Raw genomic sequence first — 14,037 nt, 5'->3', positions numbered from 1 at the left:
CAAATATATATATATATATATATATATAGCCGGGCATGGCGGCGGGCACCTGAGGCAGGAGAATGGTGTGAACCTGGGAGACGGAGCTTGCAGTGAGCTTAGATCACGGCACTGCACTCCAGCCTGGGCGACAGAGAGTGACAAAAGGAAGGGAGAGAGGGAGGGAGGGAGAGAGGGAAGGAAGGGAGGGAGGGAGGGAGGGAGAGAGGGAAGGGAGGGAGAGAGGGAAGGGAGGGAGGGAGGGAGGGAGGGAAGGGAGGAAGGAAGGAAAAGAAAAGAAAGAGAAGAGAAGAGAAGAGGAAAAAAAAGAAAAGAAAATAAAAGAAAAAAGAAAAAAGAAAGTCTATTCTCAGATTTAAAAGAGATGCATTTTTTGAGGCCAGAGAGCTACTGACATGCATGGGTTGGGGGCGGAGCTGCTTTATCTGACATATCAGTGACAACAGAGATAAAGAAAGGGGTGATGGAGCTTTGAGCCAGATCCATTTTCTATTCCTAAATTCAACAACAGCAATAAAAGCTAATAGCTAATATTTCTTAAGTGCTTCCTATAAGCCAGGTGAACTATGCTAAAGCCCTGAAGTACACTGAGCCTCTGAATCCTCAGAACAACCCTACTGGACAGGACACTTACAGATGGAGGGGGTAAGTGCCTGACGCAGGCCATGCCACCTATCCCTGGCACATGAAGTCAGCCTGCCTCCCAAGCCCACCCCATCCCTCCCCAAACCCCAGGTGGCTACAAGTGAGAATTTCCAGTGTGCATGGTGCTTCCTACACACGAGGCAGAGACTTCAAAAAGAGAACAGGGATGCTCGGGGTTTCTACAGAAAATCAGAAACACCAATGTTATGGGTTTATCCTTCTGCTTTACCGCCCCTCCCCATGGAATAAACGAGCCTTTCACATCCATTTCTCTGGAACCCACAGGCCTAGACTCCCCACAAACAGTCCAGACAGGGCCTGTTTCTTCAGGGAAGGAGGAAGCAAACCCTGCTCCTGGGTTGCTTTAGGCAGATCAGCAAGGGGAAGCTATAGTGATCTTTTAGCCATCATCCTGCCGGAGGGAGTTTTCAAAAGGTTACTGTGTCCACTCATCCATCCGGCACTCACTGGAGCAACTCCAGGCCATCCCCACCCCAACCAGGACTTGCAGAACTTGAGGCAGAATCCCCCACCCCCACAGCAGCAGATGAAAGGGAAAACTGTTCCTCCTTTGAACTGTAAATCTCTTCCTATTGGCTTGCAGAAGGAGAAATCAAATCTTTCCTCCTCTACACAGCTGAAAAACATCTTACCTATCTGTCCTTTTTGAAGACTCCCTTTTCCCCACCATTCAATCTCACATTGAATTTTAGGAGTCCTTTAAATTACATTAATGCCCTATAAACTGCAAATATCGTTCTGTTGCCATTTACTTTTCCATTTGCTGTGGTGCCAAATCTGCTAACAAATTTCAGTTTCTTACTTTAATGCTTAACGTATCCATCTGTACATTTTCTCCCAGTTTTATTAAAGTATAACAATTAAAATGGTATCTTTACAGTATATGACCTTTTAATAGAGGTATAAAGTGATTATATCAAGCTAATTACCATATCCAATCTCCTTATACACTTTTGTGCTAAGAATATTTAAGATAAGCAACTGTGGAGTATACACTACATTATTAGTGACCAGTCACAAGGCTGTCCAGATCTACAGATTTTCTTCCTCCCCTCGAACCAACTTTGCACGCACCCTTTCATCAACATTTCTTCATTCCACTATCCATGCTTTCAAATGGTAAAATAATCTTCTAAGTTTCCTTCTAATTGTTTTCTAATTAAACTGCTTGGATTTAATTCTTTAGTCCAATTGTCATGGTATAAGATGGAGATTTCACATTTTCCCTATCTGGATTATCGGTTGCGAACCTTTATCTCAAAGTTTCTTCCAGCACCAGTGATGAATAGATTTTAAAATACTGAAGGAAAGACCAGGCCATGTCAAAATACGGGATACAATCCGATGTTGTACAAGATTCTACTGGATACTCTCAGTTACAGAGAAAATGGAGAGTTTCAAATGGTTGGCATTTATTCTAAGTCTAAGTAACTACCCATTGTCAGAAACCATCAATCATGCCCAAGCTGGCAGTATCTGTGCTAGCTTTCAAGACAAATTAAAAGCAACATCCGTAAGAAGTCATACTTCAATGTGATTAAAAATCAAGCCAAGGGAACATGAATCTAGGCAATTCTTGACTGTTCACCAATTTTCTAAAGCAGTGAACACAGCTTATTAAAATATAGCATAGGAAGTAGCTGTTTTTTTTTTTTTTTTTTTTTTTTTAAATCTCCAATACTCCTCCATACTTCTCTGTGCTTTCTCCTGCCATTAAGACATGTCTTATGGTGAGGCCTGCTACGAAGAAGCACCAGTTCTATAATTACTTCTCTTTATTCAGTTAACAAAATATTATTTTATGGGTTTGCCACCCTTCAAAACAGTATCTGCAGTTCATTCCCAGCTCTGTTGTTTGCAGGTGGGCAAGTTATCTAATCCTCAGTTTTCCCATCTACAGACTGGGGATAGCAGATGTTCCTGTAGGTAGAACATGTACCACAATGTCTGGGGTTCAGTAGGTACACAGTATTTGGGAGACATTATTACTGCATGTTTAAAAGCGTCATCTCAGGTTACTGCACAATCAGATTGTGGGCAAATCTCAATTGCTTCATATCCCTCCCTGCAGAGTATAAAGAAGGCCTTCAATGCAGACAAACGCTGGTCTCAGTAAGACCCAATACAACCTCCTACTCTTCTGGGTCATTAACTAGTCCACACTGACCATGCCTGTTACATCTCCGACTCATGACAGACCATGAATCAGAGTCTGGGGACAAAGTCCAGCGCAGCCAGGTGCCTCCTAACGCTTGCCAGTGTCACTTTCATGGGAAAAAGAGGAGCAGCAAATCACCTGCCTGAGCAAAAAGAAATACAACACCGAACACACCTCCCAGTTTTCCACCGGTGACGTGTGGCCAGACCAGTGGATCTCAGAGGAGAACAACACTGAACACACCTCCCGGTTTTCCACCGGTGATGTGTGGCCAGCTCAATGGATCTCAAAGGAGAACACTGAACACACCTCCCAGTATTCCACTGGTGACCGTGGCCAGATCAGTGGATCTCAAAGGAGAACACTGAACACACCTCCCGGTTTTCCACGGTGTATAGCCAGATCGAGTGGATCTCAAAGGAGAACAACACTGAACATACTCCGGTTTTCCACCCGGTGGCCTTAGCCAAAGTCAGTGGATCTCAAAGGGGAGAACACTGAACACGTTTACTCGATTCCTGGTGACGTGGCCAGATCAGTGGATCTCAAAGGAGAACACTGAACACACCTCCCGGTATTCCACTGGTATTGCGTGGCAGATCCAGTGGATCTCAAGGAGAACACTGGGCGCGCTCGGTTTTCCACCGGTGACGCATGGCCAGATCAGTGGATCTCAAAGGAGAACAACACTGAACACACCTCCCGGTTTTCCACCGGTGACACGTGGCCAGATCAGTGGATTTCAACGGAGAACACTGAACACACCTCCCGGTATTCCACTGGTGACATGTGGCCAGATCAGTGGATCTCAAAGGAGAACACTGAACATACCTCCCGGTTTTCCACCGGTGACACGTGGCCAGATCCGTGGATTTCAACGGAGATTTACAGATCCTTTAAGTGCACCTAGAAACCCTTGCAGGAGATCTGCTAGGGTCGAAACTATTTCATAATAATCCAAAGACATTATTTGCCTTTACAGTGGGGAGACATCTTCACTGAAGGCACGAAAAACGGTAGGCTAACTATAACGGACATGCAAATCAAAACTACAATGAGATACACCACTTTATATCGACTAGGATGATTATCATACCGTAAAGATGGATAATGACGACTGACTGCAAGGATGTAGAGACACTGTAACCCTCCCACACTACTGGCAGAAATGCAAAATGGTTTCTCCTTTTCAGATAGTTCCTCAAAAGGAGAAACATAGGAGTTCCCATATGACCCACCAATTCCATTTCCAGGAATGTACACAAGGGAAATAAAAAATATGTCCACATAAAAACTTGTACACAAATATTCATAGCAGAATTACTACTAATTGTTAAAAATTGGGGGAAATCCCCGAAGATCCACATGATACTTATTTAGATAAGCATAAAGTGGTATATCTAGACAATGAAGTATTAGCCATAAAAAGGAAATCAAGTACTGATACATGCTACAGTACATTTAATGGGTATATTCTATGATGTGTGAATTATATCTCAACAAAATATATTTTTTAAATACAGGTGAAATCACCAGTACCTTAGCATAAACAAAGGCAATGGCACCAAACTACTGTACACTAATCTAATATGCATTTCATCCCTGCTACCATGGATTAGTAGCAGTCAAAAAAGAGAGCCAGTTTCACTTAAGAATGACCTTGATAAAGTCATACAAACAGTGAGTATGACTGAATCATGGCCCCTGAGCACATATACCTTGTGTGACAAAATGCTATTACACATAAAGCACTTCTCCTATATACAGAAATACAATGATCATCTCTAGGGAAAAGCACTTGTGTGACTGTATACGTTTTTGGGCTAGCCCCTTTTTTTCATAGGATGTTATTTTTACTTCAAGAAGGACCAACGCAATATAGTTCTTCGGACTTCGTTATTTGTAGTTTTTACTTAGTTACTAGGTTTTTCCAAAAACGAACAAGGCAAGCCTGTCTATTCAAGGCAAGTAACTAATAGTCATTGCTGCCAATGACAGAATTCATCCTTTCAGGCAAAAATTAGAACTTCAGAAAACCAGTATCAGCCATCATGAGTTTGACAGAGATTCTTTGACGATGTACCCTTGTTCATTACCAAAGATGCTAACAAGAACTCAGTGAACCATTATTTTCAAATGAACAACACAGGCTATGCTAGAAAATAGCGCATGGGTTAAAGGTTCATTCAAAGAAAAAGACAAACCAACGGATATTCATCTAACAGTATGAAAAGTTCACTGATAAAGGTACAGATTCCCAGAGGAAATGACCTGTAGAAAACTACCACTTGTAGAGCCTGCTATCCTATCAAGTACTGAAATCATCTACGAAGGCCGTTTCCCATGTACATACATGTCTATCCCAAGCTGATTTTCTTCATATACATCAACCAAACTATGTACTGCAACACTCAAAAGATGAATACAGAAGCAATCATAATATGGCTGTATCCTACTTAGTAAGACATTAACGAGATTAACAAAAAGGTCAAATAATGTAACTCTTAATAAGTTTTTGGTTTTAGACGATGATTATTTTTCATTACAGTGATACATCACTTGGCAGGGCAAGGCCAGTTGCTAAGCTGGGACTTTCACAGACAGTCCCAGAGTGTAACAGTGGTTAGCCAGCAGTATCTTTCTGATCTGAAAAAACCAGATCCTTCTTTGCAGTATCCGTACCTGAAACCAGATGCACAACTCTTTGGTTGTCATTTTGAGGGCACAAAACCTACTGCTCAGGAAAATACTATGGACAGCAAAGCAGTGAGTACTAGGATTTTAGGAAAGGGGAACCGGAGGGGTGAGGGAAGCAGGTGAAAGTTACATAATGAACCAAACTGGCTGCCCTGAGGACTTCAGCAAGGTACTCTACTAAACAATATTTTTATAAGATATCTGGAAACAGAAGAGTTTTCGAACATACAGAAATTAAAAACTGAATCAAATTAACTTTGATTTGCAAACAAAGAGAACGTTTTCAAGTAAACCCACTTTTTGTAACCATCACGCTGTTTTAGAGCAGCGATATGCCCAAATGGCAAACAAAGCCAGAAAGTCAAATCATGTGTTAAACGGGAGGTAAAGGGGGCAGGGGGAGGACTGGGCAACACCGACAGAGCCAAAGACAAGGTATATTTTGTACTCAACAGCTCATTAATTTTAAGTGTCGTGGGAACCTGCCAGTTTTACTCCTCCAAGTAATTATCTTTTGTCTTAATTTGTAAGATTCGAGAAAGGGAGAGAAGAGGAAAGGAAAAAAATATTCACTCTCACAGGGAAAGATTAAACCCTGTGAACATAAGAGAGAAAAAGACAGAAAGTTCGATGTATAGAAGTCCTCCACACACCATCCCCAATTAAAAGAAATAATTGGACTAGTTTCTTTAAGGAGAGAAAAAAAGCATTCATCACTGTGAACCATATTAGGAAATTGTATTGTGCTCAGATACAAATAGCTTTACATTAATGAACACAGACAAATATATTGATTTGTATACACATACTCTGAAAGTTAAACGGCCTATAGAAAAGTGTTTTCATACCACCGCAGGCAAAATCTTTAAATCCAAAGGCTGTTATTTTGATTTAGGGTCACCTCATCCCTGAGAAGGTAAGATTTGCTCCCAGTGAGGGATGAAAAAGATATGGGCAAAAGAAGTTACTTTAGAAACATATTTAACAGCAATCCTGTAACAATTTGAAAGGTGGAGAGCTACACTTTCCTAGGGGAATTCACATCTATACCTCCAGGGAGCTTGTCCTAAACAACTTCCCCAAAAGCTTTGTTCGCATATTTAGAAGCTGACACAAATTTCCTGAAGAGACCCTCAAGGAAGGTCTGAAAAACTGATCGCAAGGTTTTTAATACCCTCACTCCATGCACACTCTTGATTTTGATTTCTAGTTCTGCTCACCAACCCCATTTGGGCCTCAATTCCCTGAACTATAGACCAGCTGGCTGCTTCCTCTTATTCGCCCTCCAGGACTTGAAGTATTTTGAATAAAGTATATAAGTGCTTTGCGTTCTTCAGAGAAAGGAGTTATGCAAATATAAGAAGGATGATCTTTTCGAAAGCTCTTGCTGCAATGGCAAAGATCCACACGTGAAAAAAAAAAATTTTAGAGAAAGCTGACAAAGCTGGCCTTCTACTTTTACCTGTCTGCAAGCGCCACCCAGAACCAGATGCCCCTATCTTGCCAATTACCCATGCTAATAAAGGCACCTCATCCAAACACAAGAGGGAATCCTGATGTGTATTATTAGATTATTAGATGTGTATGAAACAGGAGTCCTTACTTGGCATCCAGCAAAAGTTATAAGATATCCTGGGATTATGCAATGTATGAGCTAAAATAATACAGTTCGGAAGGCCTAACCTCCTTGAAAGAGAAAAATCTAGACAAGGACCATTACAGAAAGTCAGCTGAAACATCTGCTAGCAAGGCAACAAAGGAAAAGAATGAACAGAAGACCCTGAAGATGGGACCGAATTAACCCCCAAATTAAAATACCTTCTTCCTGTCCACACCCCAAAACAAATGAAAGGGGAAAAAAAAAAGAGAGAGAGAGAGTCACTGTAAATAAAGAAGAAATGTGTTAAGCAAGGGAAGAGAGATCCACCGCAAGTTTCTGATCTCAAGCCAGATATTTAAATGTACGCTTCATGTCATTACAAGGCATCCCTTACTTGGGCAAGACACAGACTCCATCAATTGGCTGGCATTAAATCCCTGTTACTGTACAAAAGCCACACTTGCTCCCTGGAGCCAGTTCAACTTTGAGTCACTATTGTCTGAAAACAATGGAATGTCTGCCAACCTGTGCCAACAGTTCAAATGGATTTTAATGTAGCATGTGTGAGTGCTGTAACCCGGTTTGCCCTGGGCCAAAACAGCGCACTAACTTAGCTACAGCATCCGCGGAAAACTAGGGAAAGCTGCAAGAACACAGCTTAGGTGAGCAAAAGCCCCATTATCAACTTGCCTCTAGCCAGCAGCTCACTCGCACAGGGAGGAAACGTCAACCTGGGATGCAAGAGACGGAACCTTCAGCTGGCTCTGTACTCTGAAACTCCAGTATCATAAGCAAATTCTACTGGTTTACAGGCTTTGTAAAACCCTTCTGGAACGTTCACACAATGAAATCTCTTTCACTTTGATCACAATTATAACAGAAACCTGGAAATAGAATGTTTAAAGCCAATCACATCTTCTTCCTTTTCTACAGAAGAACTTAAATTCTGTAATATTTTTCTCACCAATTACCACTTGGTTGCTACTCTCCTCATGATCTACAAGTGTGAATGCATTATGTGCAGTGATAAAATAACAGACTTGGATATAACTGCCCTTTACGCAAATTTCTTACATACATTCCTGCTAACATACGACACTAAAGATTAAAAGGCCATAAGATCTTTATGAGACTATAAAGGTCAGGACAACAGAAAGACCATAAATGAGGATGAATGGTTTTTGTCATTGAAAAATGGCTTCTTGGCCCTCTTGGCCCCAAAAGGCACTGAGGAAAGGACGGCAGACCTGATGATTACTAGCCCCATGGCCTGTGTGGGCATCAGCCGCTCTAAAATGTTAGTGTTAACGGCAAGGGAGGAATATCTGGACAAATGGCCTTATGGGGCAATGGGCAGTTGGTCTGCAAGGGTCTCATGCTTTATCACTGGCAAGAATCAAGGAAAGAGCACAGAACTGCAGGTTACACTCAGAAAAGGACAGCGTTAACTCCTAAAGAACAAACGAATCAAATGTTTCCGCAGTTTTGGGTTTCATAAAACCCTAAATCCGGCCAGGCACGGTGGCTCATGCCTGTAATCTCAACACTTTGGGAGGCGGAGGCAGGCGGATCACCTGAGCTCAGGAGAGCCACCTGGCCAACATGGTAAAAACCCCGTCGCTACTAAAAGTACAAAAATTAGCCGGGCGTGGTGGTGGGCACTTGTAATCCCAGCTACTTAGGAGGCTGAGGCAGGAGAATCGCTTGAACCCGGGAGGCGGAGATTGCAATAAGCTGAGATCACACCACTGCACTTCAGCCTGGGTGACAAGAGCCAGACTCCGTCTCAAAACAAAAACAAAACACTTAAATTCCAAAAATAAGGATTTATAACAGGCCAACCACATCTGAAGTCAGTGATAAGAATTCTGGCTCACCTTTGGATTTGAGGAAGGAATCTGTGACTGTTTACTACACACTGAGAGAGAAACACCCTTGAATATGCACATGCAGTTAGATCAGAATGCATCCCATTGACACAATTGATTATACAAGTCATAGGCAACTTGGTCGTTTTCAAAGTAAAAACATTAGCACGAAAAAAACTAAACACCGTCAGCCCTCTCTATCTGCATCCATGCCTAAGAGTAGTGTCCCCACCCTCACATATCCTCCCTGACAACACCAAGCAGCATTTTGAGTCAGGTATTAATAATACAATTTTACAAAGGAGGAAAACTAAAGCTTAAAGAGGCTAAATAACCAGCCAGACACAAGGCTAGAAAGAGGTATCAGAGCCAGGAGCTTCTCTTCCACCACCAGGTACACCATCTTCTAGCTGCCTGTCACAGAAAGAATTACAAAGGCAGGGCTATGCATCCCCCAACACTGAACTCATGGGGCACGGGCCAGCTGTCCCGAAGGGTGTACCTATATCCCCCTAAGGCCCTACGTGGCCAGTGGAACAAATACTTTAGCAAAGCAAGAAGAAACAGAGAAAGAATGATAATCCTGACACAGGAATTACCAAGACCTTCTACCACACAGAAACAGCTCACAACACAGTTCTGGTGAGGTTGATAAAGTCACAACACTCAAGGGTAATAGCTGACTCTTTGACAGTCCTTATCGTGTCCCAGGCATATGAGATACATAAACTTTCTCGGGTTTTCTTAGCAATTGTAAGGTTGTTCCCGGCACCGGATCTTTTCAATCACATTACGTTAATAATACGCAACACGGCAGTTTCCAACATGAACTGTTGTAACATATATCAATTCACTTAGTTCTTACCAAAACCTATCATCTCTTCTTTAGAGATAAGAAAACTAAAACAGAAACATTCTAAGGTTGCAGGCACAAGTGTGTCAGTGCTGGAATCATGATGCTCTGAACCATTCTACCAAATGGCCTCTAAGGAACAGTGCCCTAAATGTGTAAAGGGGGTGGTTAGAAACATACATTGCATAATTGGTTTCCACATGCATTACTGCTCTAAAAACAAAACAAAACAAAAAAAACTCACATCCCATATTCCAACCTTTTGGAATAGTCACTTGCCTCAACAGGAAAAATGGAGCTACCAGAGGTTAAAAAGAGGTAAAAAGGATATCACATGAGAACTGCGATTGGGGGGTGGGGAGAAAAAAAAAAGCATTTGTCTGTTAGGGAGTTTCTGTCCCCACTGAACATAGCAGGGCTATGGCGAGCTCCTGACCCTGATGTACGACGCCCCCCAAACCACCCCAGACAAAGAGAGGGCTCGATGCCCCTCAAAGGCAACCACAGAGCAGAAATGTGATAAACTCGTCCAAATGATTGCTTTTTGGCCCTTACACAACATGCCCCCGGTGTGAATCTAAAAGCAATTAAATCATTCCAGCTGGGAGGCCAATGACATGTTGTTTAAAAAGTCTTCTGAGAAATATCCCTCTTCAGAAAAAAGATGTGCACAAAAGAAACAATAGCCACTCTTCTTCCTTCCATTTTTTAAGTAATAAGAAGCATTTAAAAAATATATATGCAGCTGATTTGGCAACAAGCCTTCACCAAGGTCTCCTCCACAAAGGACTGAGAAAAGCCAAGGCAAATTCATTCCAAAGGCATTTATTAATTCTTCTAGTCTACCTCACTTACCCCCTGGAAAAAATAACCAATTATGAGAGCTTAAGAAAAATCCAGGCATTTCAAATATCAACTTGTAATATAAATAGCCACAAAGCAGCGTTTTGATTGTGTTGTTTGGTTTCCAAACAGTCATTACCTAAGGGCTCTATTTTTAGAATCAATTGAGATTCTGTATATGTACGAGTATTTTGAAACTCTGATGTGCTATTGAAATAGAAGTTGCTGGAAGCATTGTTATTGTAACCCTTGAGTGCTAACCCAAGGTTAAAAGCTCATGTGATGCTGTCCAAATCATTTCAGATTATGTATTTTAATAAACAAATCCATTTCCATTAGGATGTTCAGTGGATTATAAATGAGCACATTAGAGTCCTGTGTAATGTTTGCAAAACAAAACATCTGCCTGGGGACAGCAGGCTCTTGCAGGAAACTACTGGCATCAGGACTCCTGCTCCAAGGAAGAGGAGTACGGCCTCAGGCCCATGTGGAAGCTGATAGCAGGACACTGCGGATGGTGTGTGTGTCCTCTCCTGCCACCTCTGCCATGAAGCCAGATGTCCTGGCTCCATGCCCGGAGCCACTCTCCTCCTCTGATTGTGGAGAAACAAGATGAAACAGGACACCCCTGGCAGTCTGGGTTCTAGGTTCTTTAGCTAGCAGTTGAAATAAAGCTGTTCTCCTTGAAATGTGGCCTAATTAAAATTTTGGCCAAATTCGCCTCAGTAGTAAAGCACCAGTTTTCCACACTTTGTTTTCTGTGTGTTTATTTCTCCACATTTCAGCAGGGGTGATCCCTCTGGGGACGATACAGATGTTGCCAGATTTCCTGACACGCCTCAACAGCTCGAGCATATAGAATAGGGAAAAGCACAAATCTGATAAGAGAAATACCCTGCAATGGAGAATCACAAAAAAACCAGCTTGCTCTCCCCTTTCTCTTGTGAAAGATTCAACAATTCTGAGCAGCTGCTTGAATACACAATCGTGATGCCCTCACCCAGGTTCTTCCTGCTAGAAAACCTATTTTCACACCTGCGCCTTCTTCACCCAAGTCAGGAACCAAAAGGACATGAAGATCATCTGCCTCTACATTTTAATGTTTTCTAAAAATGAGGGAGTATAACTGAGGTGTGAGGAAGGAAGACTGAGCTCACCTTCTTAACTATATCCAAACTGTTCTTTCCATGCAGCCAGAGAACTTATTTTCATCTAAAGCACACCTTATGTTGTGCTTCTATTCACCAAGAGCACTCAAAAATCAGGGAACAGGGGTAAGGGCAGAGCATCACAGCTTCCTGAGGTCACAGGTACAGCACAGTCTGGCTCAGGTGCCTTGTCTGGTGGCACAATGTGGGGCTAGTGGGTTTATGTTGAAGAACAGGTGGTAGGCAATTATGCAAGAGAAAATGCTAGTTCCAGGGCTGAGCCAGGATCTGGGCCTCCCTGGCAGTTCCACAGCACCTGATGTGGCCTGAGATGTGGTGCTCTCCAGGACTCTTTCCTCTGTCTGAGTCTCTTTCCTCTGTCTGTTCAGAAGATGCCTTTTTCAGGTTCAGAAAATTGCTAACCTCTTTTCTGACAGCACCTGCAGAGCTCCAAGCTTGATTATATTTGCAAGGCATTGGTGCCTGATTGCCTTTTTATTGCGAGGAACCCTCTGTAGGAAGATCTGTTTCATTTTATCTTATGTCACATTTAAATAGATACTCCCTTTGATGACTGACGGATACCCATAATGAAATCTCATTATAAGAAATTTCTAGGAATTCTGCTCTAAACTTACAGAGACATGGACCTCAGTGAACTTCTGCAGAAAAGAACTTTTAGCTGCCATGGGAACTGTTGCCAAAATTTGGTCTGTATTTATTACACATGAAAACAAAGCTCTAGGTGATCCCAGCAGTCTGACCACTTGGAGGATTCTTGTGTAAACCACTGGTGTCGACTGGGATTGGTACTGACTTTCAACAACTCAACCTCTGATTGGAGGATGCAACAGTACACCAGTTTTCCTAAGGGTTATAAGAGAATGAAGACAAAGTATAGACAGCAATGTGAATGGGGTTGAAGACAGGATGGAATATAAATATTTTAATCTGGACAAGTCACTATTATCTCAGGGAAAGAAGAATGGATTACAGGGACGAAATTTTAGATGGGAACCTTCACCCAGCTGAATAGTGATCTTGGAAATGTCATTTTCCTTGAACATATGACAATGGCTGGCATCCACCATTAGAGATCTGAATGGCTCTACTGTTGCCCATGATACAGCTTCATTGTTTCCTTATGCTGGGATATAAATGAATCAATGAATGGACACATGAATGCTAATCTACTCTATCATGCTGATTTCACAGAAGTAGAAATTAAGAATCAAAGAAGCTAAGTAAATGCCTTGCCCAAGAACACACAGCTAACAAAACAAGTAGCTAAAAACAGGCATGCAACTAAGTTCCTGATGACTGTTCAATGGTGGCAAAGACATTCCTAGGAAATGAACAGACAAAAATAACAACAAATATGCATATTGAGCAACACAGCATTATCTAGAAATGGCTGAGGAAGTAGCAATGTTGGGCATGAGAATATTCCACAGCTGAGAATGTTTAATTTTGAAAGAATGCTACACTTTGGTTTTTATCAATTTTGGATGAGATGATCAATAATTTCCTTCTCTGCTGTTGAAAACAATAACTTCAGAAATACTCTTACGTTCAATTAGTATCTCTTGCCTGAGGGATTACTCCCAACGTCACAAGTGTTTCCTTTAATAAACTGACGTCAGTTTGTTTCCTTGTCATCCATCTTAATATAACAGCGGATGTAAAACAGACTGGGGAAGGCAGCACAGCTAGCCAGCTACGGAGAGCTCAGTGTTTTTCTACAATACTGCCTGAACCTGAGGCTGACATTAGCTTTCTTCAAAGCTGACTTTGGTTTCATGAAACCAGCATGTTCCCCTGGGTCATCTGAAATCGGAGGAGCATTCCAAGGGGCCTGTATATTACTAAGCTGGCTTTATTCCATTCCCTCCGCTGGCGTCAGAAGGAATCACTGACATCCTGTGGATTGTTACTCTTTGCCTTCCAAGGCCATTCAAGCCATGTGGCAACAGCAGGAAGGACTCCGCAGAGACCTATATCCCAGGTAGTGGCCTGTGGGGATTTTTTCTTTTCATATGACTTCACAAAAGACTTGGTACTCAGATGCCTACAAAGGGACAACAAATACACAAAACCCATAAACATACACAGAAACTACAAAATGTCTTTCTTAATGGAGCCCCAACGATCACTGGAGTATCTAAGCTGCTTACAGCCAACAGCCCCTGCCCCACACCACCCCA

The 14,037-nt window shown here is 42.1% G+C and overlaps 1 protein-coding gene across 6 annotated transcripts in view; it reads right to left on the bottom strand.

The window, feature by feature from the left end:
* The window catches only part of JARID2 (jumonji and AT-rich interaction domain containing 2), a 281,067-nt gene that overhangs the window by 38,513 nt on the left and 228,517 nt on the right, over nucleotides 1–14,037 (bottom strand). The window lies entirely within an intron of this gene.

Source organism: Papio anubis, chromosome 6 (assembly GCF_008728515.1).
Source record: "Papio anubis isolate 15944 chromosome 6, Panubis1.0, whole genome shotgun sequence".
In the NCBI taxonomy this organism is placed as follows: domain Eukaryota; kingdom Metazoa; phylum Chordata; class Mammalia; order Primates; family Cercopithecidae; genus Papio; species Papio anubis.
This window is presented reverse-complemented; position numbering and strand designations above follow the sequence as displayed.